This window comes from Ictidomys tridecemlineatus, chromosome X (genome assembly GCF_052094955.1).
Source record: "Ictidomys tridecemlineatus isolate mIctTri1 chromosome X, mIctTri1.hap1, whole genome shotgun sequence".
Taxonomy (NCBI): Eukaryota; Metazoa; Chordata; class Mammalia; order Rodentia; family Sciuridae; genus Ictidomys; species Ictidomys tridecemlineatus.
The window spans coordinates 58,553,604-58,579,656 of NC_135493.1; the positions used below are offsets into that span (position 1 = coordinate 58,553,604).

The window sequence follows — 26,053 nt, forward strand, 5'->3', positions numbered from 1 at the left end:
TGTAGTAAGTTTTACCACTAGGAGTTCTACTAAGGTCTCACACTGATTATAAGAGGCATACATGTTTTACAAAAGAGTATCATGCTACATGAAGCAAAAATCGATAAACTACAGAGAAACAGATGAATCCACTATTACAGTTGGAGGCTTTATCACCCATCCCTCAGAAATAGAAAGATCCTGCAGGCTGAAAATCAGTAAGGATATAGGTAAACAATAATACCATCAATCAACTGTATATAATTGATTTTTATAGGTCACTTCATTCAACAACAGAATACATATTCTTCTCAAACTCACATAGAACATTCATGAAACTACACCATATTATGAGAAAAAAAAACCTTAACAAATTTAGATAGTGGTAATGATTGTACAACATTGTTAAATACTAAAAACACTTAGTCATACATTTAGAGTTAAAAAGAATTTCAGCCAGGCACAGTGACATACGCCTGTAATCCCAGCAGCTCAGGAGGCTGAGGCAGAAGGACTACAAGTTCAAATCCAACCTCAACAACTTAGAAAGTCCCTGAGCAATTTAGCAAGACCCTGTCTCTAAATATTATATTAAAAAGGGCTGGGCATGTGACTCAGTAGTTAAGTGCCCCTGAGTTAAATCCCTAATACCAAAAATGATGGCTACAAATTCTAAAAAGAGATGGGTGTTCATGTTTAACTGATAGAGGCATGCCTTCATTTGAAAACAAATAGTGACCATGAGGAGGGACACCTACACCATTCGTACCCCAGGCAGATAAAATTCAGGGAAAATCTAGTAATAGCATATCTTTAACCTGTGTCCTAGAGATTAGTCTAGAACAGTATTTTCACATAGTTAGCTGCAACCATTAGTGGCTTATTAAATAATTTGGTAGAGCATTTTTAAAGAGAACTTAAAAAAAGATTAAAGGCAAATGGAATTAAATACACAGCGGGTTTCAGGTCATAAGTCATTATTTATTGGTTCCAATTATAAACAATTATGTTTACTCTAAGTCAAGCTGTTAAAAAATCTAAAAAACACTAGTCTACAATAGCTAGTCAGAGTTTCTGCTGAAAACCATTAATATTACATAGGTTTAAAATAATCCATTTACTATATTCACCAATAAGTAGGAAAAAAATTACATTAATCCATATAGTCATTAAATTATATCTAAGGATATGTGTTACATGAAATATTTATAAAACTACTGAAATTGAAAATATTCATGTGATTATTTTCTTATAAACTTCCCTATTCTTGTACTTAAATGTGTAGATACAAAACAATAAGTGTAGGAACCAACTCATTTCCATGCTTGGGTTTCTATCATCATTAAAATCCAATAGTTTATTAACTAGCAAAATTACTAGTATTTTTATCATACCTTGGCTTAGTCAGTGCAAGTTGCTATTATGAAATATTAAGTGGCTTAAACAAGTGTTTTTCCTTACAGTCATGGAGGCTGAGAAATCCAAGATCCAGAGGCCTATACATTCCTTATCTAGTTAGGCCCCTTTTCCTGATGTACAGATAGCCCTTTTCCTACTATGTGTTCACACCCGGAGACAACCAGAGAGATCTCTCTCTTGTGTAGTCTTATCAGGGCATGAATTCCATTCTAAAGGTTCTACTCATGACCTCATCTAAACCTAATTACCTACCAAAGGCCCCATTTCCTAACACTACCACATTAGAATTAGAGAATCAACATGTGAATTTAGGAATTCAATCCATAGCATACATTTTTAGGAGAGTTTTACCACTCCAACTTGTTATATTCACTGTTAAATTTTTAAAAAAATTTTTTAGTTGTAGTTAGACACAATACCTTTATTTTTATTTCTTTTTATTTTTATGTGATGCTGAGGATCGAACCCAGTGCCTCACAATGCTATGTGAGTGCTCTACTGCTGACTCACAACCTCAGCCCCTTGTTAAATATTTTCTATAATCTTAAATCTCAACATAATTCTGCTGGTATTTCTTTTTTGGTGTATATATAATAGGATATTTTGATGATCCATAAAAAGTTTGGCAATCCCCAGGTTTCCCAAGTAAAAGCCTTTCTCTAGTGGACAGTATACATTAAATATTCAAGTACATGTTACCCAAGTGTCTATAAATTAAAAGATAATTTTTAAAACTATAAATAAACAGGTTAAAAGAAACAAGCCATACCAATTCCCTTCAAAAAAGTAAACTGTATGATTTCATTTACATGGAATAACAGGGAATCAAAACTGATTCAATAAAAGACCAGTATTTGCCTTGGGACAGGGCATGGCTAGGGGGAAGGCTGTCCAGTATACAGAAAGTAGAATATGATGTCCTGGCAATATAAACATAATACTATTTTGATTAGCATGTTGGGTATAATTAAAAATGGGGACTTCATCAAAATAGAGGAAAGACCATTAGAGTAGACAAAGGGGATTAAGAAGAAAGAAGGGACAAGGGAAGAACAGTGGAATTAATCTAACTAAACTTTCATACGTGCGTGCATGGATATGGCATGGTGGATCCTGGCACTGGATGTATCCACAGGACAGTAATGTTTTAAAAATGTAAATGGATTGAAAATGGATTGGTGGAGTGAAGGGAGATGAACAGGGGATAGGGGGAAAGTGCTGGGGACTGAATTGGAGCTGATTGCATTTCATGCTTTTGTGATTATATCAGTGTGTATTCTGATGTTGTATATAACTAAAAAAATTAAAAATGTCAATACATAATTATTCTTTTAAAAAATTATAAATTTTGTAACTAATATATTTAATTAACACCATGAGTGTTCCTATCTTTCAAAAAAAGTCAGTATAAAAATGGATAAAATTGTGGTCACCAGGAAAGAATGCATTTACAATCTCAGAATGCTAGGAAGGTCTTCCTTATAACTGCATCTGACATCTATCTAAAACACCTATCTGAGGTGTCACTGATTATTGTTTATGCAGTCAGAAAAATGTTTACACAAGCACATGTTAAAATCAAGTTTCTTCTCCAAGCTAGATAATTAATTGCTTTAAGACAAAGAGGACATGGCTAAAATGGGTCCCGTGGTCTATTACAAAACATGCAGCTGTTTGGGCACCATGACATATACCTGTAATCCCAGCGGCACGGGAGGCACAGATGGGAGGATCACAAGTTCAAAGCCAGCCTCAGCCTTGGCAAGGCACTAAGCAACTCAGTGAGACCCTGTCTCTAAATATAAAATACGCCTGGGGATATGGATCAGTGGTTGAGTGTCCCCGAGTTCAATCCCTGGTACCCTATCCCCCCCACCACCAAAAAAAATTAAAAAAATAAAAAACATGTAGCTGTAAGGAAATTAAAACTATTCTCCAAGATGGGGTCAAAATTGCTTCTCTACTACCAGGCTATTTTGTGAAGCTCTCTGCCATGTTTCTGCCATATGATATGACCTCAGTCATCCACAGGAAGAGATTCTTTCTCAGGAGAAAGAATCTAGCAATCATGATGCTTTATTGTAGTCTATGTGCCTGCCACAGGCAAGGCACTGACCTGTAACCAATGACAGTGATACAATTGGGTAGTGATCCTAACAACAAAAAGGTACAATGGGCTTCTACCTAGGGCCCCTTTTTCTTCCCCTTGCCTCATCTGTCCCCTAAAAACATATTTGAAAAGGAATAGTAAGAATCCTGGGAGCTGGGGATGTGGCTCAAGCGGTAGCGCGCTCGCCTGGCATACGGGCTTGATCCTCAGCACCACATACAAACAAAGATGTTGTGACCCCCGAGATCTAAAAAATATTTTAAAAAATTCTCTCTCACTCTCTCTTTAAAAAAAAAAAGAATCCTGAGTTCACACAGCCATTCATGGTCCCACAGTAACCACTAGGCTATGGGTTTGAATGTAATTTTATCACTGAAGATTCCCACAACCCTGTGGCCCTGGGCGTGAGCATTCTTAGCCCTTTTTCTTCTTTTCTCCTCCTTTTTTTTTTTTTTTTTTTGTATTGGGGGTTGAACCCAGGGCACTTTACCACCTGAGCTACATCCCTGGCCCGTTTTAAAAAGTTTAAAATTTATTATTATTATTATTTTTTTTTTAATTTTGAGGCAGGATCTTGTTAACTTGCTGAGGCTAACTGTTGTCCAACTTGAGATTCTACTGCCTCAGGCTCCCAGTCACTAGGAATGCAGGCGTGTGCTACAGCGCCCAGCTCTTACCCATTTTACAGAGTAGCTGGGTCACAGAGGACGCTTCCTTGCCTTACCCTCCCGCGCCCCATCTTTACATGGAAATTAGGTCCAGGATACCCTGGAGCAGGACATCACGCTGCATGGGGCCAGTCTCTCTCCCTCCGCAGTCAGCGGGGCACCGAGTCCCAGAACAGGAACGAGGTGACTTGGTTCTGAGATTCTCCTCGTCTTCCGTACCCCAGGAAGGTTCAGTCCCCACCAAGAAGCACCCACACCCTCCGCTGAGTCCAAACCCCTGGAGGTGGGGCCCTGCTCTCCAACTAAAGCAAGTCGGTCTCCTTCAGAATGTTGTCACAGTCGCCCTAATGACGTCAGGTTTCTGTGGCAACTGTGTTGCGCAGGCTCCATGCAGTCTTCCTTTCTGAGGGCTTTGCCTCTCCTTTAAAGCAAAACACCTGAGAGAGAACACTAATTAGAGACCCTCAGCGGAGATGCAGACAATTTGGAGCACTTTGCCCAAGTCTTTGGAACAAAGCATGTGTCTGTTACCAGAAATTTTATTAGCACTAAAAATGACCTTGGATGACTGTTATCAGTATGCAGAGACCAAGGGAAGTATTCCAGGGCTCTTGAAGACGAGCTAGCCTTCTGAGGGGACCACGCAGAACTCATGCACTGTGCTAGGTAGTTGGCCATCTGTGAGAAACTAAAACTGTCCATAATCAGTGACTGAATGATCTAAGAACACCAAAAATGTCATCTGAGGAATCTTCATTTCACTTTAGAAGGGGAGACCTAGAATAGTAGAGCCAGCAGTGTTGCATAGAAGCAGTCACAAATTCCAAAGGCTATGATGTGTGCCTATCTCCTGTCTTGTGAAGATACCCTATTTTTGTCCAAGAAAATTGATTTCTTTGTCATAAGATGATCTGTGTGGCAGGACAAAGTGTTTTAGGACACCTCTGAAAAACATAACTTGAAGTAAATAGAAATATTCATTGTTATGATATCATACTTACAAAGAAGTCTGCTGAAGATGTGGTTTTTCCATGTGGTACATGGAGCAATTTGCAGCAACAATCTCTCAAATCCTTAATACAGTGATTCCAGTGGAAGCTTATCTTATGGATGGGGACTAGAATTAGATTCTAAATTTCAAAATTGTATTGGAAGTCTATAGTGAAAAATTTCCTTGGAAATTCCTACAAGAAGGAATTGAGACATGCTCAGAAATTTCTAACATATAAACCAATACTCAGATTATAGTAGAAATTATAAGAACTTCTCATCAAGTTTTCAAGGCTTACAGAATCCTTATATATTCTGGTCGTAACAGGTCACAGGAAAAGAAGGAAAGTTCACCATATCCCAAATATCCATTTCTGTTTAACAAAGTGCCCCTGAGCCATTTATTGTCTGTCAGAATTCTGTGTGATAAGTAAGCTCAGCAAATTGATGTCTTCTCTATGTGCTTTCTTCATACAAATGCAGCCTGGGATATCGAAGAGAACTCACTTACATGGATGATGACTTGTGATGGTGATATTGGTCTTGAAGATCAGAAACAGATCCCTGTTCCCTGGTGTTAAAGATTAAAAACCCAAGAAACACTGAGACAAGCATATAAAGCAAGTTTTATTTAAGAAAAAGACACAGAGAGACTTCTCCAAAGGGGCTCCAGAACTTCTGTGGGAATGGGCGTGTCTTGCTTTTTTATAGATCCCAGAACCCCTCTTTTAATTATAATCTTCTCTTTATTTCCCATATACATGACCAAGGGCAGGAAAGCAGAGGTTAATTGTTAGCAATCCAGAGTGCCCAAGAGCATGATCACAAAGGTTAACAAACCATTGTTCTCTCTTTGATAACCAGTCCTGATCTTCTCTTGACCTCCATCATTCATTGCCTAAACTGACTGTCTGACATTTGCTCCTGCCTCTGCCAGGCAGGGCTGCAGGCAGATTGCTTTTTTTTTTGGCAAAGAAAGTATGTGGGGTGGGTCAGCACAGTGGGCTTATTTTATAGAATTATTCTCTTAACCTCACATTCCCACCATTCTCATTTATCTGGCCCTTATACTGGCATATTCTGGGAGCTCAGTGGAGGCTGTTCCCTGGAGCAACTTGGTTCTCCATGTGTAGGGTTGCCATATAAAACAGAGTGCACCTAGTTAAATTTTAATTTCAGATGAATAATTTTAATGCATATAGTTCTGTTTATTTGAAATTAAAATTAAATGACAAATAATATATTTTTATTTGCTAAATCTGGTAACTATGTAAAATTTTAAGTTTAATGACCATCTTCCAATAGGGCAGGACTGGAGAAAATAAACAGATCTGATTAGCATGAAAATCAAAAGCTATTCTACTTGGTGTTGGGATTATAAAGGGCAGTAGTCACTCAACGTACACTGTTGATGACAAATGGGTATATCAGTTTTCTGAAATCTATATCATTATGATTTCATAATTTAAATGGCCTTTTATGCAGAAGCCCTTTTTTCTACCAACAAAATAGTTTCAGGTTAGGGTTTAGAAAGTGATTCCAAGGAGATTCAGATCTAAATTTTGGTTAAGGGAGCCTGGGTAAGGAGGCAGGTCTGAGTTTCTTGCTCCAGAGAAGGAGAGAGTTTTTAGCAGAACCAAATGCCACATCCTTCATGTTAGTGGCTGAAATTAATCCTCACCACAACCCTGCTATTAAGATATTAATAACCTCTCTTTATTGATGTGACTACAACATATGTGCTCTTAACCACAGAGTTATATGGCAAAGAAGTCATTCAGCAGGCATGCTGCAAGAGCCAGGTCAGAAACTGCCAGCCTAAGCACCTTGAATTGTTGGTAGAAAATCGTAGTAAATATATCAGGACTCATACAGTTGAAATGGTCAAACTTTTTTTCTTCCTGTATTAATTGTCCCTTAAGAAACCAGGTATGCATCAGAGGCTGTTAGGAATGCCATCCTGAGAATTCTCTTCTTTCATTCTGGGCCTAAATTTAAGGAAGGAGACCCAACAGGACACAAATCCATGAAGAGGCAGAAGGAAGCAGAAGAAATGTGTTGGCAGCACTACTATATCAACCAGTTTCTGTTAACACAATACTAGAATTCTCAAAAGACAGCTTCCTGGACTCAAAGAGAACACATTCTGCTCATAAGGCAAACAGAACTCTGCTCTGAACCGTACCCTTTGGCAGTGTACAGACTTTGAACAGATGCCACTTCACAATATAGACAACAATGAAATCACAACACTCTAAATAGCATGGGATTGTGAAAACTGATTATGTCACACTCTTAGAATGAAATTCCAGAAGGCAGAGAAACAAGTTATAACATCATCAAAAACAGTGACAAGAGATGATTTCCTGCATTTCAGATTAATAATTTACATTATTTATAGTATGTGGAGAAACAGACCTTTTCATACTGATGTTAGGAATACAAATTAGTAATTGGATTAAATACATTAATATAAAGTTTCATATTTCAAAGGGTTTTGAAATAATACCTTTTGAATTTATTCTGAAGAGATGCTTATAAACATATCTGCATATATACAGCACTGAGTTAAGTATACTATTACTTAAAATGGAAAATCAGTAAGGGAATTAGATTTTAATCACTAGGATACTAATGAAATAAATTTGGGGGCATCCACATGATAAAACATCTTGGCCATGAGAAATAAACAATGCAACTAAAATCTTGGTATAATTTAAAATGCATTCATAATAAGGGTAAATGCAAGTTACAAAGATCATAAAAGGTCTAATTCTATTTTTTATTATATTGGTTTCTAGCTATTTATTTAGAGGTTTGAATGCATAATAATTAAAATAACCTTTTGTTTCTCTCCATACATAACTTTCTCTTTAACATAATAAGAGTCATACCTTCCTGTTTATAGAGCCTCAGTGTCTGTGTATGCCCCTTTTTATACCCAGAATTTCAGAAAACCCTATAGAATTGGGTTAGACCACAATCCCTCCCTCCCACCTTCCTGCTCAGCCCCATTCAAGCTGCAGTTCAATATTCTGTCACAAGGTAGCACCAATGTACCTCCGATCAGATTTCTCTAGAAAGCAGCGAATACAGAGATAAAAAATTCAGTGACGTCTCTAAAATCCTGGCTAATGAAACTATGTAGAAACACTAGAATGATTCTAATTTTATCTTACAAATAAACACAGAGGAAGGCAACAAAAACCACATATATTCCAGGGCATCCATATGATAAAATATCAGGTAGTTCTAACCCACCTCAGCTATAGCAGATGGGCATGCGTAAGGCAGCACAGAGCAGGCAGGAGGTGACTGAAAAAGGATGCTAGCACTGTTGGAGGATTTTGGCAGCTATGACTGATAGGACTGAGCAAAGGATTGGAAAGCCTGTGCAGAGGTGGGCTAATGGAGGGGGAATGTCATGGTCTCTGAGAAGCACCTCTCCAAAGTGTGGACATTTCAGCCTAAACTGAGGAAGGGGGAGGTAAATCCATGACTGAAATGTAGATTTCTAGCTAGATGCAATGATACATGCCTGTAATTGCAGAGATTCTGAAGGCTGAGGCAGGAGAATTGCAAGTTTGAGGTCTGCCTAGACAACATAATTAGACCATGTCTCAAAATAAGAAAGGGAAACTAGGGATGAAGCTCAGTAGTAGATTACCCCTGGGTTCAATACCCAGTTCCATGAAAAAGAAAAGAAAAAACATTTGTAGTCAAGAGAAGATAGAACTGTTTTAATATAATATGTGCATTTTCCAGAGGAGACACAATTCAATCCACTGCAGTGAAGCAATTAAGTTACAAAACTAAGGAGCTGGGGTTGTGGCTCAGTGATAGAGCGCTCACCTGGCATGTGCGAGGCCGCTGGGTTTGATCCTCAGCACTACATAAAAATAAAGAGAATAAAAGTATTATGTCCAACTACAACTAAAAAATTTTTAAAAATTATAAAACTAAGATCAGATATGTTTTGTATACATGCATAAATATAGAAATCCCTGTGTAAGAAAAGTTCTGGAAGACTATAATGCAGATTAAAAACATTAGAATGCCTTCTTGATAGGTGGTAGGTTTTAGTTTTGCTCTTTCAATGTTGTCTGTTTTGTTACCTATAATAAATACTTATTGATGTTGCAATTATGCAAAATATTACAACGGTTGGGGGAAAAATCATTATCTGCCCCAACCATACAAAAGCCACTCACTATAGAACGGGAACATCCCTGAGGCACAGAAAAAGTGGCAAGATGGTAGGGAAGCACTCAGCAACAGTATTACTAGACACATTTCTTTTAAATTCAAAACAACATAGACTGCTATCAATATTTTCAATTTCTTAAAAGTTAATAGAGGGAGTAAACAAGGACAGGGTAAGGACGAAGAGCTTGAGAAGAAGATTTACATTAAACAGGGATGAGAAAAGGGGAGGGGAGGGGAGGGGAGGGGAGGGGGGATAGTAGAGAATAGGACAGACAGCAGAATACATCAGACACTAGAAAGGCAATATGTCAATCAATGGAAGGGTAACTGATGTGAAACAGCAATCTGTATACGGGGTAAAGTTGGGAGTTCATAACCCACTTGAATCAAACTGTGAAAGATGATGTATTAAGAACTGTGTAATGTTTTGAACGACCAACAATAAAAAAAATAAAAAAATTAAAAAATTAAAAAAAAAAAAAAAAAAAAGTTAATAGAAAAAACACAGAATCTTAATTTGTTTTATTGTGTTGAGCCCTATTTAACAATGAAGCTGATCCTACCATGTGAGAGGCAATAGCAGGTACTGATCAGATGTGTATAGATGGGAGCATCATGGCCTGTGTTCAAATCTAGCCTCACCATTTTCTAGCCTTGCCCTCAATATGCCTCAATTCCCCTATGTCTAAAGTTGGGCAATAATAGCTCCTCCTCATAGGTTATGGTGGGGAATAAATTTGAAGATATAGGTTATCACTTACAAGAGTGTTGGACACTGAGTAAGTCAGCAATAAATAGTATTGTTTTTATTACTATTGTACTAAATTGACCATCAACGTTTCTATCATCAGTTCTATTACTTCATGGATTTATATAGATTGGCATGGATCAAACTTCATATATGACAAATGTCAAAAAACAGCTTTCAAAGCTATAAGTAAGGTATCATCTCCCTGCTATTTGTAAATATACTTGATTATATTTGCAATTTCTGAGTGAGATATATATTGAGTCAAGCTTAATCATGTTCATGCATGAGTAGAAAAGTTTTAATGATCTCTAATTTTTTTTGCTTTCTTGCCCTTTCCATTTTTGTCTACAATTAATATTTCAGATAGTTGGCTTGAATAAAATGTTATCAATTTTTTAAACGATATTGTAGGTACTTGCCCTTTTGGGGGGGTTACTGGGGATTAAACTCAGGGGCACTTAACCACTCGAGCCACATCCCCAGTACTATTTTGTATTTTCTTTAGAGACAGGGTCTTACTGAGTTGCTTAGCACCTTGCCATTACTGAGGCTGGCTTTGAACTTGCAATTCTCCTGTCAGCCTCCTGAGCTGCTGGGATTACAGGCATGCACCACAGCTCCTGGCTGTTAGTTGTCTTTTTAAAAATATATATATTTATTTTTAAATTTTTTAAAGTGGACACAATATCTTTACTTTACATTGATGTGGTGCTGAGGATTGAACTTGGTGCCTCAAGCATGCTAGGCAAGCACTCTACCACTGAGCTACAACCCCAGCCCTTAGTTGTCTTTTTTAAAATATTTTTTTTAGTTGTAAGTGGACACAATATCTTTATTTTATTTATTTATATGTAATGCTGAGGATTGAACCCAATGTCTCACCCATGCTAGGTGAGTACTCTGCCACTGAGCCGCAATCCCAGCCCCAGTACTTGCCTTTTTAATTCAGGATAATGGGCTAGGATATGAATTTATATTTCTTAATTATTATAAATTGACATACTATTTGTCATTTTTACTTTACTATGAAAATATCTATTCATGTAGAAAAGAGGTTTGTATAACTCATAGTTTTGGAGGCAGACAGTCTGACAGCATGGAACAGGCTGAACACAGACTCTGGTGAAGGCCTCATGGCAGATGGCAGGAGTGTATGCTGGAAAAAGGGATTACATTGCAAATAAGAAGCCAGAGAGCAACTCAGGGGTGAGGTTAGGATTTTGTTTTTGTTTTTGTTTTCCCAGGGATTGAACCCAGAGGCACTTAACCACTGAGCCACATCCCCAGCTCTTTTTATGTTTTATTTTAAGACAGGGTCTTGCTAAGTTGCTTAGGGCCTCACTAAATTGCTGAGGCTGACCTTGAACTTGCAATCCTACTGACTCAGCCTCCTGAATTGCTGGGATGACAGGCTAACCATACCTGGCTAAAATTTTAACTAAAATAATTATATATATATATATATAAAACACACATACACACACACACACACACACACACACACGTCAGAAACTGTTAGACATTTTAGAAGGGAAGCCCAGAAATCATGAAAAAGGGGTGAGGACATTTTTTCAATGGAAATTAGGTGAAGATATTTTTCTAATCCAAATCTATTACACTGAAGAGTCCAGGGGAAAAAACCCTCCCCTTCAGATGAAGGATTGGAGCAAAAGTAATTGACACATGTCACTGAGTATACAGCTACTCTGAAGAGCAATATGATAATGCCTAACAAAACTGAATGTGATTATCTTGAAGTATAAAGCACATTTAACAACCAACAGAAAGAAGGATAAATGACAGCAACAGAGATTTCACTTGAAAGTATGCATTACCAAGCCATAGTAAACAAAACAGCAAGATACTAGCATAAAAACAAACCCAGAGGTTATTGAACAAAAAAGACAGCTCAGAAATAATTCCAAGCATATTAAGAAAACAAATTTTTTACAAGGGTGCTATGAATTCACAATTGGAAATGCATCATCTCTTCCATAAATGGTGCTAGGAAACTGAATATCCACATACAAAAGAGTCAAATTATCAGTTAAAATGGAGCAAAGACATATAAAATCAGACATAAAAATCTTAGAATACAACATATAGGATAAGCTCTATAACAGTGGTCTTAGCAATGATTTGGGGGGCAGAAATAACAGCAAAAGTTCAGGCAACCAAGAAAAAAGAAACAAGTGGAATTACAAAGGTAAACTACAAAGCTAAAAATCATCTACATATTAAAGGAAACAATCAATGAAAGAAAAAGACAACCTATGGAATGGGAGAAAATATTTTAAACCATATACCTGATATTTAATATTCAAAATAATATGGAACTACACAACAAAATAGCAAAGAAAAAAACAATTGATTTTTAAAAGTGTATAAAGGAACCAAAGGGACAATTTTCAAAGAAGATGTATAAATGGCCAATAGGTATATGAAAAGATGCCAAACCTCAGTAATCATTGGGGAAACTCAAATGAAAACCACAAAGAGATATTACCTCACATTTATTAGGATGGCTATTGTTATGGGTTGGATCTTAAATATTCCCCCAAGTTAATGTATTGAAAGCTTGATCCCCAATGCAGCAGTGCTCCGAGATGGGACCTTTGGGAGGTGATTGGAACATGAGGGCTTTGACCTCACGGATGGATTAATCAATTTATGGATTCATAGCTTACGGGTTTGGGAGGAGAGGCTTTGTTATGAAAGTGAGCTCTCCACTGCAATGAGTTAAGTAGGTTTGCTCCATGATATATTCCCCACCATGGTATTCTGCTTCACCAGAGTCCTAAAAACAATGGAGCTAGATGATTGAAACCTATGAAACTGAGTCAAAATCTTCCTCCTTTCAAGTTTTTATCACATGTATTTTGTCACCACATGAGAGAGTTGACTAACACAGCTATCAATAAAAATAAAGATAACAAGTTTTGTCAAGGGTTTGGAGAAAATAGAGCCCATATACACTGATAGTAGGAATGCAAATTGATATCCACATTGTGTGAAACATTATGGTGGTTCTTCAAAAAATTAAGAATGCATCTGTCTTGTGATCCAACAATCCAATTCTTCTTCTGACATCAGTATGTTGAATATGACATCAGTATGTTAAAGATATCTGCATTCCCATGTTTACTGCAGCACTACTCACAACAGCCAAGATAGGGAAATGAACAAATGTCTGTTGATGGTAAGGATAATTGTAATGGCGTGGTGTGTGTGTGTGTGTACGCGCGCATGTGCACAAAATGAAAAATTTAGTCTTAAAAATTGAAATTCTTTCATTTGTGGTAACATGATGCACCAGGAAGACATTATGCTAAGTGAAATAAACCAGACACACAAAGAAAATTTCAGCATAATCCCACTCATATGTGAAATCAAAAATAATCAAATTCGTAGAAACAAATTATAGAGCTGTCATTGCCAGTGGCAAGGGAGAGGAGAAAAGATAAAGATGTTGGCCAAAGGGTAAAAAACTACAGCACATAAGATGAATAAGCTTAGAGATCTAATGTATTTCATAATGTCTTTAATTACTAATAATGTAATATACATTGAAAATTTGGCAACAGAGTAAATATCAAAGGTCCTCAAAAAATTTAAAAAAAGGATAACTATGTGAGGAGATACATTATATACACTATAGTAATAATTTGATCTCTCTATATAAATATACAAATATAAACATAAGTATGATGGTGTATACCTTAAATACATAATTTTTGTTAAAATATATATACACAGAAATATTTATAAAATTCTCAAACCACAAGGACTGGTGAAATGTAAATAATAATGAAGATGGATAATATTAAAGAGAAAAGCAAGCTAAAGATTATAATGCATGTGATTATCATTTTACCAAATATGTTAATGTGTAGGCATAATTGTATATATGTAAATACAAGTTAATGCTCTACCCTCAGGTAAAGACACCTGGAGAATATATATCCACCTATTGACAGAATGTGCTCCCCTCACCTTTTAGGAGGGTAAGGAAACAGAAATGTGGGAAATACAAGATAATTTTATTTTAGAAATACACATTCCCTTACAATGTGAAATATTATAATCAGGAAAATAATGTTAAGGTAAAATTTGTAAATGAACTGACAAATGATGTACATATAATTACTATTTTTCAAATATTTACAAAGCATATTGCTTGTGGGGAAAGGAGTAGATTAAAATAGCTTAATCATGGTAAATATGTAAGTTTACATATGCTTATGAATCTGTGCATATGTGTTTCTATGTTTGAAGTACAAATTGTGTGTGTCCTTGTTTCTGGATCTCAAATTCTATCACTGTATACACACATGCACATGCATAGCTGTCTCTCCACCTCAAGAGGAGCTGTGCTTTCTTTCGTGGAGCTTAGAGATCCCAAAAGGTGTTGCATACAGAACAACTGATGCCACTAAGTGGAAAATTCCAAAAGACTATGGCTGATACTATGAAGTCTATCTAGGTCCCTATTTCCCTCCCGTCTGAGAATTATAAAGGTGCAAATAAGCAAATAGACATCTGTCTCCTTTTTGCTTTTGGTTCTGCTTTCTAAAACTTTAAAATGTCTAATTTTAGAAATGAAAAAATGTGTGTTATTCTTTAGAATAATTCATGAATCAGTTTGGAGAGTATGTTGTTAATTCTGTTTGGGTAAGCCCTACTTACATCAAAAAACTTAAACATAAGTTCATTAGACGTTGACCCCATATATCTTGTTCATCAACCATCTCCTTTACTTACACTCTTCCCTTATCAGTGTTGGCAGACCTGTCCATACTGCAGAGATGGACCCTCCCAGAAAGCAGGCCATCAAGAATCCAAGACCCCACCCCTGTAATGGCTGCCCACATTTTCTCCCCACACCCTCACTGTCCCTCTCCAGGACTCCATGGACATAGCTGCCCAGACCAATTTCCCTGAATCATGCTCTGAGCTCAGAGGCAGGCTGTTGCATAGCAACAGAGGCTCAGAGCCAAATATAACCCCTAGAAGGAAGAGTGGCCCCAGATAATGTTGGTGCTATGAGGAAAACAGATAAAGATCATATCTCCAAAACATTCTTAAAAGCAGCCCACATTTTTTCCCACCAAGACTCCCCACCCCACCCCATGGTCCTAGCCTGTATGCCAAGCACTGGGTGCTCTGGACAAACTGCTCCATTGGCGGTTGACCCTTCCATTTTCCAAGTGCCCCAGCACCCCATTAACATGAAGGGGTTCTAGTTGCATGGGGCCTGTTTTCCTCACACACAGGATGCTGTTGAATTTTCAGGATCACCCTTGTAAGGGCTGGTGTCTCTGTCTCTGTCTCTCTCTCTCTCTCTGAAACTGTCTCCAAGATGGCAAGAATTAGGTTTGCTTCTTCTCAAAAGGCAGTAAGTTATGAATGAGGAACATTACACTTAGCCATCACACCCTGCTCTCATGGCCTCTGTTTATGCTGACACTTTTCTACCATTCTTCCCCTAAGTTATTAAGGCTGGAGTTGAACTTGCAATCCTCCTGCCTCAGCCTCCCAAGTCTCTGGGATTATAGGCATGCGTCACCATGCCCAGCATTTTCATTCATTTTTTTTTTTTGCATCAAGTTCCTCTCCTCTCATGGTTTCTGTGTATACTAGCACTTTCCTAGCATTTCTCCCCATAACTAATTCCCGGAAGTCACACACCCTCAGAACCACAGATGGAGCATAACTAAGTAAATAGAAAATGATTCAGGGAGTTAAAAAGTAGAGGGAGCTCCAGAAGCCACCCTGGGGCTGCCATATCCAGTTGTATAGTGTCTTATTAAGAATAAGGCATTATCAGTCATTTGCCATCTCATCACTCGATTCATGAGATTTGCATCTGGGATAAAAAAATCAAGAAGCCAATTTCATTTAATAAGTTATTTTGTTGTGCTTTAAAATTTCCTTCAGATTAATCATAAAAGTGTGTTTAGCTGGTGTTAGTTTCCTGGTGCTGATGGGAAAAGGGCTTTCATATATAGCCTAAATCCCAAATGGCCATATCCATTTTCTTTTGTTTTGTTTTGGTGCTAGGGATTGAACTCAGGGCCTTGTGCATGAATAGCAAGGACTCTACCAACTAAGCTATATCCCCAGCCTGCTATATCCATTTTCTGAGTTCCATATTAGTACATCTTAATAACATCAACAGATAAGCTTTAGGGCAAGATGGCATGATAGGAAGTCTCAGGCTTAAACTAGCAACTATCCATATATCAGAATATCTTTGAAAACATCAATGATAAAAGCCTGAGGCACCCAGGCTTTTTTGAAAATAGAATTAGAAAGGAAAGAAGAACAGTCTCCTATTCAAGTACCTTCAAGGCCCAATCTTGCTTAGATTCTGAGATACAATAAGAATGGACATATTCAAAATGTTAAACATCTACTGGACTGGATATACACATACAGAAGATTAAAACTTAACCCCTATCTCTCATGATATAAAAATCAACTGAAAATGGATCAAACACTTAAATATGAGACCTGGAATAATGAAACTAATAGCATAAAAAGAAAGAAACACATCAAGACATTGGTATAGGCAATGATTTTTTTTAAAAAACCTCAAAATAACAGGAAGCCTAAACAAAAAGAAATAAATCACATTATATCAAAATAAAAATCTCCTACCCCACAAAGGAAACAATCAATGGTTTGAAGAGACAGCCTACAAAATGGGAGAAAATATTTGTGCATTATTCAAATCTGACAAAGGATTAATAATCAGAATATTGATGAAACAAAAAAACTCAATTGCAAAAAAGCAAAGCAAATAATCTAATTTAAAACTGGGCAGATGATCTGAATAGACCTTTTTCAAAAAACAATATACAAATGGCCAACAAATCTATGAAAAAATGCTTAATATCAGTAGCCACCAGGGAAATGCAAATCAAAACCACAATGAAATATCATCTCACCCTAGTTAAAATGGCCATTATCAAAAAGACAAAAAAAAAAATCTGGCAATGATGTTTTCTAAAGGGAACAATCAATGGTTCTGTTGGTAGAAATGTAAATTGGTACAGTCATTATGGAAAACAGTTGGGAGTTTCGTGAAATGTAAAACAATTGACTTCATAGAAGCAGAGAGTAGAATGATGGTAACAGAGGCTAGAGGTAGGAAGAGTGCAGAGAAATTAGTCTTAAAGTCTCAGTTAGCCATGAGAAAATATTTTAGATGTACTGAACAGCATAGTGAATATAATGACTGATAATGTATTATACATTACACAATTGCTAAGAGTAATTTCAAAAGTTCTCACTATACAAAACAATATATATTTGAGGTAGTAGATATGTAATTAGTTTGATTTAACCATTCCACATTGTACTTATACATCATAACATCACTGTATGCCACATATACACACATATAATTATAAATGTCAATTTACAATATTTTTAAGAGGCAGGAATCATATGTCCTGATATTGCCATCAAATTACTGAAAATTATTTCTTTTTTTTCATCTATAATTTTTTTCTTTTTCTTTTTCTTTTTTTTTATTGTTGGTGTAAATGCAGTGTAGAGAGTTGGCAGACATTATAAGGACTTATTTATTTTTTCTTTTTTTGGTACCAGAGATTGAACCAAGCCCTTTTTAAATTTTGAGACAAGATCTCAGTAAGTTGCTTAGGGCCTCACTAAGTTGCTGAGGCTGGCTTTGAAGTTGAAATCCTTCCTGCTTCAGTTTCCAGAGTCAATGGAATTACAGTCGTGTGCTACAGTGCCTGATGGGTTTTGACACTATGGAGGACTGTTGTATGAAGAATTAACACTTCATAAGCTGTACTGAAATTTTAAATTCTGGGTAGAAAAGATATTTGAGAAAAAAAATGTGTAAAAGTCCTCTAAAAGGGACATTGCCTATACCCAGTGTTTTCTTATACAGATAATGGACCATCAAGTCTTAGGGTAAGCATAGACCATTCCTCCATGAATGCTCTCATTAACAAAAACTCTCATGATGAATAAAGTGGAGAAAGAAGAGGAGGAGGAGAAGAGAAGAGGATAATGAGAAGGAGAAGGAGCAGAAGGAAGAAGATAAGGAGGAAGAAAATGAGAAGGAGGAGAAGGAGAAGCAGGAGGAGGGTAAAGTGAAATCTACCCCTTGGGTAAAGAGTCTTGTGTTTGGGGATCATGTGAGTCAATAGGATTTTAAGGTAGCAGACAGACAAGTGCTCAGTCAGAAAAACAGGTGTTTTTTCCAGGAAAGATTATCTGAAAGGTAAGAAGTTAATGTTGCCAAAATTAATGTAACAAGAAGTACTCTAATATCTCAACAAGCCATACAGCACTGGACCCCTAAAAATATGACCAAAGTAGAATTCCCCTGAATATGTGTAACATTCATTTCCCAACTTCTGATATGCAAACATCTTAACAATAATTTTAAAGAGTTGCTACTTCTTGCTAACTAGATCCATCAGCAAAATGTCATCAATAATGGACAAGAAATACAATCTATCCCTGAAAACTCAATTATGGCATAGGCTTGTATAATTGATATATCCCTCATAGGTCTGAGCAAGTCATAATATTCTGATAGTTGCTTTAATGCTGCTACTCACATGGTAACCATGCCGACTTTGTCTTTGATGTTTGAGTGCCACCACTTTTCCCTTGTTACTTGGGGTTCAATCATTCCCACTGCATTTAGATTTCCCAATTCAGTGGCCACTGAAAGGTGTGACCTACAGAGTAGTGATAACAGACCTCCTCAAGGATTTTAGGACTCCCTCACAAATTTATTTCTCAAGATCATGGTGAAAGGTATGTCTTTAGAACCCTAAAGGGGTAGCTGAGAAGGTTTTAACTGACAAATCTCTCTAACATTCTAATCTCCTTAAATCTTTGAATGCCTTCTACTATATTAAACTAAAGTAGGTCTGGCAATTCTAACTAGCTCACTGTGAGCTACCTTTTTGGTCCACATTTCAGCAAAACAAACTGTTAGATTTCATTCTAACTCCATAAATAGTACCATTAAATACAACATCCCTTATTAGTGAGCCCATATAAATAAATTAAGCCTGATCCAACTTTATGTTCCTTCTACCATTATCCCATACCTTGAATATTTATCCCCACACTTATTCTCTGATTCCTATTGGCATAATTTAGACACCTCTAATAGTTCTTTTGAAGTACAGTGCACTATTTCATGGGTCATACTTTGTACCTCACTTTATTCATGTCTGCTGGGGCTTGAGTCTAGTTATAGATTTAGAAGCAAAGAGAGATGGCCGGGGTAGCTCCTGAGGAGACTTACATTGTTTTGTATGTCAACTGCCCAGGGAAAAGCCATTAGAGTTTCTTCAGACAATATCAGATTAACCCCCTCAAATAGGGGTAGAGAAGGCAATTTCAATAGGGTCAGAGAGGCCACTTCCACTGGGGATGGAGAGGCCTTTATCTTTGGCAAAGAAGAATCATCAGAATTTTCAAGTTTAATGTCTCCACTTTCATCAGAGTCTTCCCACATGTATGTATTCAGACTTTTAGGACAACATTTAGATATGTTCCAAAGGCTGGTAATGTGGCCCATTGGTAGAGTACTTGCCTAGCACACACAAAGTTCAATCCCCAGAACTGCAAAAAAATATCTTTCAAGACACCTGTTAGATGTTTGAAAAGAGTGTGCTGAACCCTATACATTCATTTTTTTTCCTATATGCCCTGAAGTGTTCTCACAACCAAAGTAAACCTTTCCTTCCATGTTTTATGTCCTGATATCCATCTTTTATTACTACTTTTGTACTTTGGAGCCATTATGAAGCACTTCAATTCTTCAATAATCAATCTGATAACTTGGACAGCTACTAAGTGATTAATAGGCAGGTAGTACATAGTGTAGATACAATGGACAAGGGGATGATCCTGGCCAAGACAGAGTGGGGTAATATGAGATTTATTTATGCTACTCAGAATGGTGTACAATTTAAAACTTATGAATTGCTTAGTTCTGGAATTTTACATTTAATATTTTCAAATTGTGGATCACCACAAGTAAGTAAAACGATTGAAAGCAAAACTGTTGGTAAGGGGCGGGGGACTTCTTTCCCAGTCAATGGGAAAATCAGTTTAACAGTCCACTCCCTGTAAGCCTGGAAATTCAAGTTGTTTTGGAATTTAGCCAGTCTCAGGATGAGATTCTTTATTTGATTTTCAGAAATATCAGCCCTGCATCCAAAGGAGATAAGGGATTCATTCAGGGCACCTACAGAAGCATTCAGATAAATGTATGTTGCATTTGAGGTTGGAATTTGAATCCCCAAGCAAATCCCCATTTTCTTCATTTTTTCTAATGACATTGTATGAATATCATTGTTTTTGTTTGACTAAAATATTCAAAGTAATTTTATACACAGTTTCCCAGAACCTTACTTCTCATAAGTAGAAGATTAGGGTTACCAAATGATAATATTTTGTGTATTTCTATTGTCAGATAATTCTATGTCCTATTAGTGCTGCTTCACTATTGGAAATAGAGTCCTTAGCATCTTTCAATCTAATCAGATCTAAAGTGCTCATTTGAGAAATCCCAGAACAAATTTAGAAAGCTCATCATTAAAACTCTGATCCTCTGGAAACACACTTGGTATCAAAATCTGTATTGGGGTTCTCCAGAGAAATGGAGATAGATAAATAGGTAGATTGATAAACATTCATTATAAGATATTCACTTATGTAAATATGGTTTCTGACAAGTCCCAAAATCTGCAGTCAGAAAGCTGGAGCCCCAGGAGAATCAATTGTGTAGTTTCAGTCTCAGATCAAAAGACTCAGAACCAGGAGAGCCAACAGTGTAGTTTCTGTTCAAAGACCAGTCAGCTCAAGATCCAGGAAGTGCTGATGTTTCAGTTGTAGTCCAAAGGCAAGAAAAAAAAAACTACATTCCAGTTTGAAGGAAGTCAGACAGCAGGAGTTCCCTTTTATGGTACATTCACTCTTTTTATTCTAATTTGGCTTTAATATGATTGGATGAGGTCCCTCCACATGGAGGAGGTCAATTGGCTTTACTCAGTCTAAAGAATTAGATGTTAATGTCATCTAGTAGCACCATCATAGACATACTGAGAGTAATATTTAACCCCAAAGCTGAGTACTACATTGCCAGTCCAGTTGACACATAAAAGTAACCATAATCGTAGATGTTATGTGTTTAAACATAATTTAGGGGATTACATACAGAGAAAAATATATAGTAAATAGGCAACAAAAAGTTAACAGAAGTATCTTTTCCATTATGGAAAAAGGAGGTGGTGCAAAGAAGTAACAGAATAATTCCAGCTTCTAATTATACATTTCTATATTGATACTTATTAAACAATAAAAAATTAATTGGCACTATGAAATAATTATAGAGTTTAATAAAATAGGAAACATATGACATATATCTCAAAGTGATATTTGAGATATATTTATTGATTTAGAATCTTTATTGATTTAGAATCATAATAAAATAGCACATGAAAAATAATTATTTGGAGCCACACATGGTGTTGCATGCCTACAATCCTAGTTACTGGGGAAGCTGAGCCAAGAAGACAGCAAGTTTGGCAACTTAGTAAGACCCTGTCTCAAAATTTAAAAAATCAAAAAGGCTAGGGATGTAGCTTAGAAGTAGAATGTTTGCCTAGTATGTTCAATACTATGCTCTGGGTTCAATACTCGGTACTGCAAAAAATAATTGAGTATTAATTCAGTATGTATACATTAGTGTCTTAACTATGTCAACTTTATTGAATAAAATTTTGATAACAAATTGATGCAGTATACTCTTTAGTTTACATGGTGGCTGAATTTCCATCCCCAGGATTTGAAGATTCTAGGACAGTGCAAATGTAGCAAGATTGCTACTATGGTATGAAAATTTCCAGGAAGCACTGGCCTATACAATGGAATATATATACTTCTGTCACTACCTCCAGACTTCCTCCCCAGTCTCACTATTGCAATTTTGACTATGTTCACCAGGTGGCATCCAGCTTCTTTTTCAATGGGTAATTGTCTCATGAAACAAAAAGGCATAATTTTTATAAACAGAAACTAGTTTTTTCCCCTTAAAGCAGATTATGAAACAGTAAGTACCAAGTGGCTCAACACTGAAAAAATCATATATTTATAAAAAGAACAAGAGGATATATATGTCATTTTATTTCCTGTTTATTCTTGAATCTACATGTCACTGCTTTATTAATATGTTTTAGGAGTTTACTATATGCCAGGCATTATGAATCCAATTCCATATCTGCATTCCATAATGTCACCCTTTTGATTTCTAGACCTACATAAAGGAAAATGCAGACAGGGAGAAAAATGGATGCTAGGGCTCACATATGATGAATGATTCAAATAAACTGTATTCCAAATTTATTTTTCCAGGCTTCTCACAGCATCTACACAAAAAAGTGAAATGCATGAGTAAACAGAGGTTTCTACCTTAGAAAACTGAGGCACCTTGTAATCTGTACCTGCATCATCTTGCATAGAGCTAACAGGATAATGCTAACAGGTAACTAACTGCACCTCACAGAGGGAAAGATAAACACAACCCTATTTGGGTTTTAGTCTTGTTTCCTTTCACTGGTGGGACTGGATCCAAATCCACAAGAAACAAAGAGAAGTAAAGAACAAGTTCTCAAAAGACAAGAACAAGACTAGGACCCCAGTCTGAATATTTAATTCTCCTGATTTAGTGAAATCGTTTTCATAGATTTTTAACATTACCTCCCCTCTGCATTCCTCTTAGAGGAAATATATATTATCCCATATTGCTTGAAAGTCTGTAATAGCAGGTCTGAAATGCAAGTGTGAGGAAGGTTCCTAACATGGGTTTGGACATTGTTGCAGATAATGTGAAAATGGTATAAACTTTCTAGAGGGGATTTAATGCTATCTCTAAAATTGCATAGGTATTTACTTTTGGAATGAGCAATCACTCTCCTAAGTTACTATCCCAAAAATAAGTTATATTAACAATGCCAATTCTAGCAGAATAATTTACTACAGTAGAAAACTAGAAACATGAACAGATATGCACTAACAGATGGCTGATTAAGTAATCTAGGGTACATCTCCAAGTTAGAGCACTATGTAGGTACAGGAAGCAAAAAGGATTTCCTCTCTATCCTGATATAGAATGATTTCCAGGATACATTGTAAGTTAAAAAATGTAAGGTGCAGAAAAATGTGAAGAGCTGGTGTTGTCCAATATAATAGCCATTAATCACACATGACAATTTAAATATAAGAAAGAAAATTTAAATAAAATTATGAACTCAGTTCTTCAATAGCATGCACAATGTTTCACATGCTCAATAGCCACAGATAGCTAGTGGTTACCATGATGGACAGTGCACATACATAATATTTTCATTTCCCCAGAAATTTCTATTGGACAGTATTAGTATAGAATATGCCACCTTTTGCCCATGAATGGGGGAGAAAATTAATATACATATTGTATTTTATTTTTTAAACTGGATGAATTCTCAAATTGTTCCATAAATTAGGAAGGCAGGATACACTACCAAATTCATTCTATAAGCCAGTATTACCCTGACACCAAAACAAGAAAAAGACACATCAAGGAAAGAAAACTGTAGACTGGTACTTCTAATGAACATTGATGTAAAAATCCTTAATAAAGCATTAGCGACACCAGTGACCCGGGCCCTTTGGTGGCACTGCACTCACCCAGGGGCGGCACAGGCACCCAGAGCAGAATACCAGGAGATCCCCAAGATGGCCTCGAATAGAGTGCATCGCACCCCGTGTACCAAGCCACTGCGCGGGTGAATAACGAGTTAGAACGACAAAAAACTATCTTGTTAGGAACTTACAGCAAAATGGGGGTGCACCGAAACCTAGAGGAAGGATTTCCAGCACTGAGGTCCGGTAATTGAGTCTCATACACGAGCCAACTGTGCGACCGGAGATCCGGGCTGACTGATCCGCGCGGCCCGCCCTGTGGCTACTGACGGCGGGGAGCCACCGAGAAGTGACCAGCAAGCAGGGAGATTGCTGCATATTCTGTGGAATCCTGCCGCCTGAGCACTCACGGAGCCCCAGGCTGAGTTCGGGATATCAGATGGGGAAGGAAACGGGACAGTTCTACCCCCACAACGGAAACTCCACCAAGGAAACCAGCGGCCACCATCTTGGAGAGCTGAAGTAACCATCGCCACTCTCCGACAGATTGCAACAATAAAACAGGTGCGTGTTACTCAGCTCATCTCCCATACAGCGGGGAATTCGCATAAAATCTCTCCTAGGCTCTCCGGGGGAGGGATTATCAAAGCAAGCCTGCATAAAGACTCGGAGAAAACTAGAGACACCCGACCTTCAACTCCCCCTCCCATCAGCGAGGGAAAAGGAAACCTGTATTGCCAGCACGGGGGGAGGGGCAAGTGGAAAAAATCAAAACAATAGAGTGCTGGGGGGTTCTCAATAGCCACCCTCCACGCCCAACAAACAGCAGGCCCAGAGTACAGTTTGAACTGCCAAGAGGCATCACTCAGGGGAAATCTGGTATAGCAGGAGAAACCAGGACTAGAAGGAGAAACCAGGGGACTAGAGGCCAGGCCCTTGCAACTGGGCGGCCGGCGAAACTCCACCCACCGCCCCCGCGACTGGGAGGCTGGAGTCCGCCTCCCGCAGGCGACCGACCGCAGGACTGGGCAGCTAGAGATTGCCCGCCCACCAGCAACAGCCGGCCCATTGCCCCTGCGACTGGGTGGCTGGAGACCGCACGCCCGCCTGCAACAGCTGGCCCATTGCCCCTGCGACTGAGCAGCTGGAAACTGCACGCCTGACGGCGACCAATCACCCGCCTGCTGCCCCGGCGACTGGGCAGCTGGGGACTGCCTGCCCACCTGCGACAGCCGGCCCATTGTCCCTGCAACTGGGTGGCTAGAGATCGCCCGCCCACCAGCGACAGCCAGCCCATTGCCCCTGCGACTGAGTGGCTGGAGACCGCATGCCCGTGGGCGACCGATCGCCCGCCAGCTGACCGCGTGACTGGGCAGCTGGAGACCGCCTGCCCACTGGCGACCGACCACACGACTAGGCGGCTAGAGATTACCCACCCACCAGCGACAGCTGGCCTGTTGCCGCTGCGACTGGGTAGCTGGAGACTGCACACCCGCCAGCGACCAATCGCCCGCCAGCTGCCAACACGACTGGGTGGTTGGAGACTGCCTGGCTGCCGGCATCCGGGAGCTGAAACCAATCAGAGACAGTCCAGTCCCACCCCTCCATTCAGACACCCCAGTAAGGAGCCTGGGGCCCGCCATAGCAGAGAGGTGACATCAATGGAGCTCGGCCGTCAAAATTCCTTCCCAGCTGAATCCACTTTAGCAGGAATAGTCTACCAACACAAAGGAGAGACAACAGAGATATAAAAAAACAATACAAATTTATAGAAGAGAGCAGAAACACAGCAATCAAATAGAGCTGGAAAGTAGCATGAACATCATGAAAAAAAACAAGGAAAAAAAGGAGTACAAACAATGCAGGACAACTTAATTCTACAGGAGGACCTAGAAGCATCAGAAACAGGGATAGGGAAAGAACTCAAGGCATACCTAACTCAGATGGAAAGGAATATTAGAGAAGACATGAGACAGCAAGTCCAAGCAATAAAAGTATATTTTGAAAATGAATTAAACAAACAAATTCAAATGGCAAAGAATGAGCTTTACCAAGAGATAGAGATCTTAAAAATCAAACAGTAATCCTAGAAATGCAGGAAACTATAAACCAAACTAAGAACTCAAACGAGAATATTACAAATAGACTAGATCAAGTAGAAGTCAGAACATCAGATAATGAAGACAAAGTTTATCAACTTGAAAAGAATATAGTCAACACAGAAAAAATGCTTAAATCCCA

At 37.9% G+C, this 26,053-nt stretch overlaps 1 protein-coding gene across 11 annotated transcripts in view; it reads right to left on the reverse strand.

Annotated features, from left to right (window-relative positions):
- Zmat1 (zinc finger matrin-type 1) overlaps positions 1–26,053 on the reverse strand; it is a 249,553-nt gene that overhangs the window by 161,188 nt on the left and 62,312 nt on the right. For 2 of the 11 annotated variants that reach the window (XM_040283337.2, XM_040283306.2), the window contains exon 1: positions 4,186–4,495. The exons of 6 other annotated variants lie outside the window; for them this stretch is intronic. The gene's annotated coding sequence lies outside the window, so the exon portion shown is untranslated. Of the gene's footprint in view, positions 1–3,092; positions 3,242–4,185; positions 4,496–26,053 lie in introns of those variants that run through there. 3 more of the 11 variants (XM_040283326.2, XM_040283329.2, XM_078034535.1) reach the window with 3 other exon arrangements.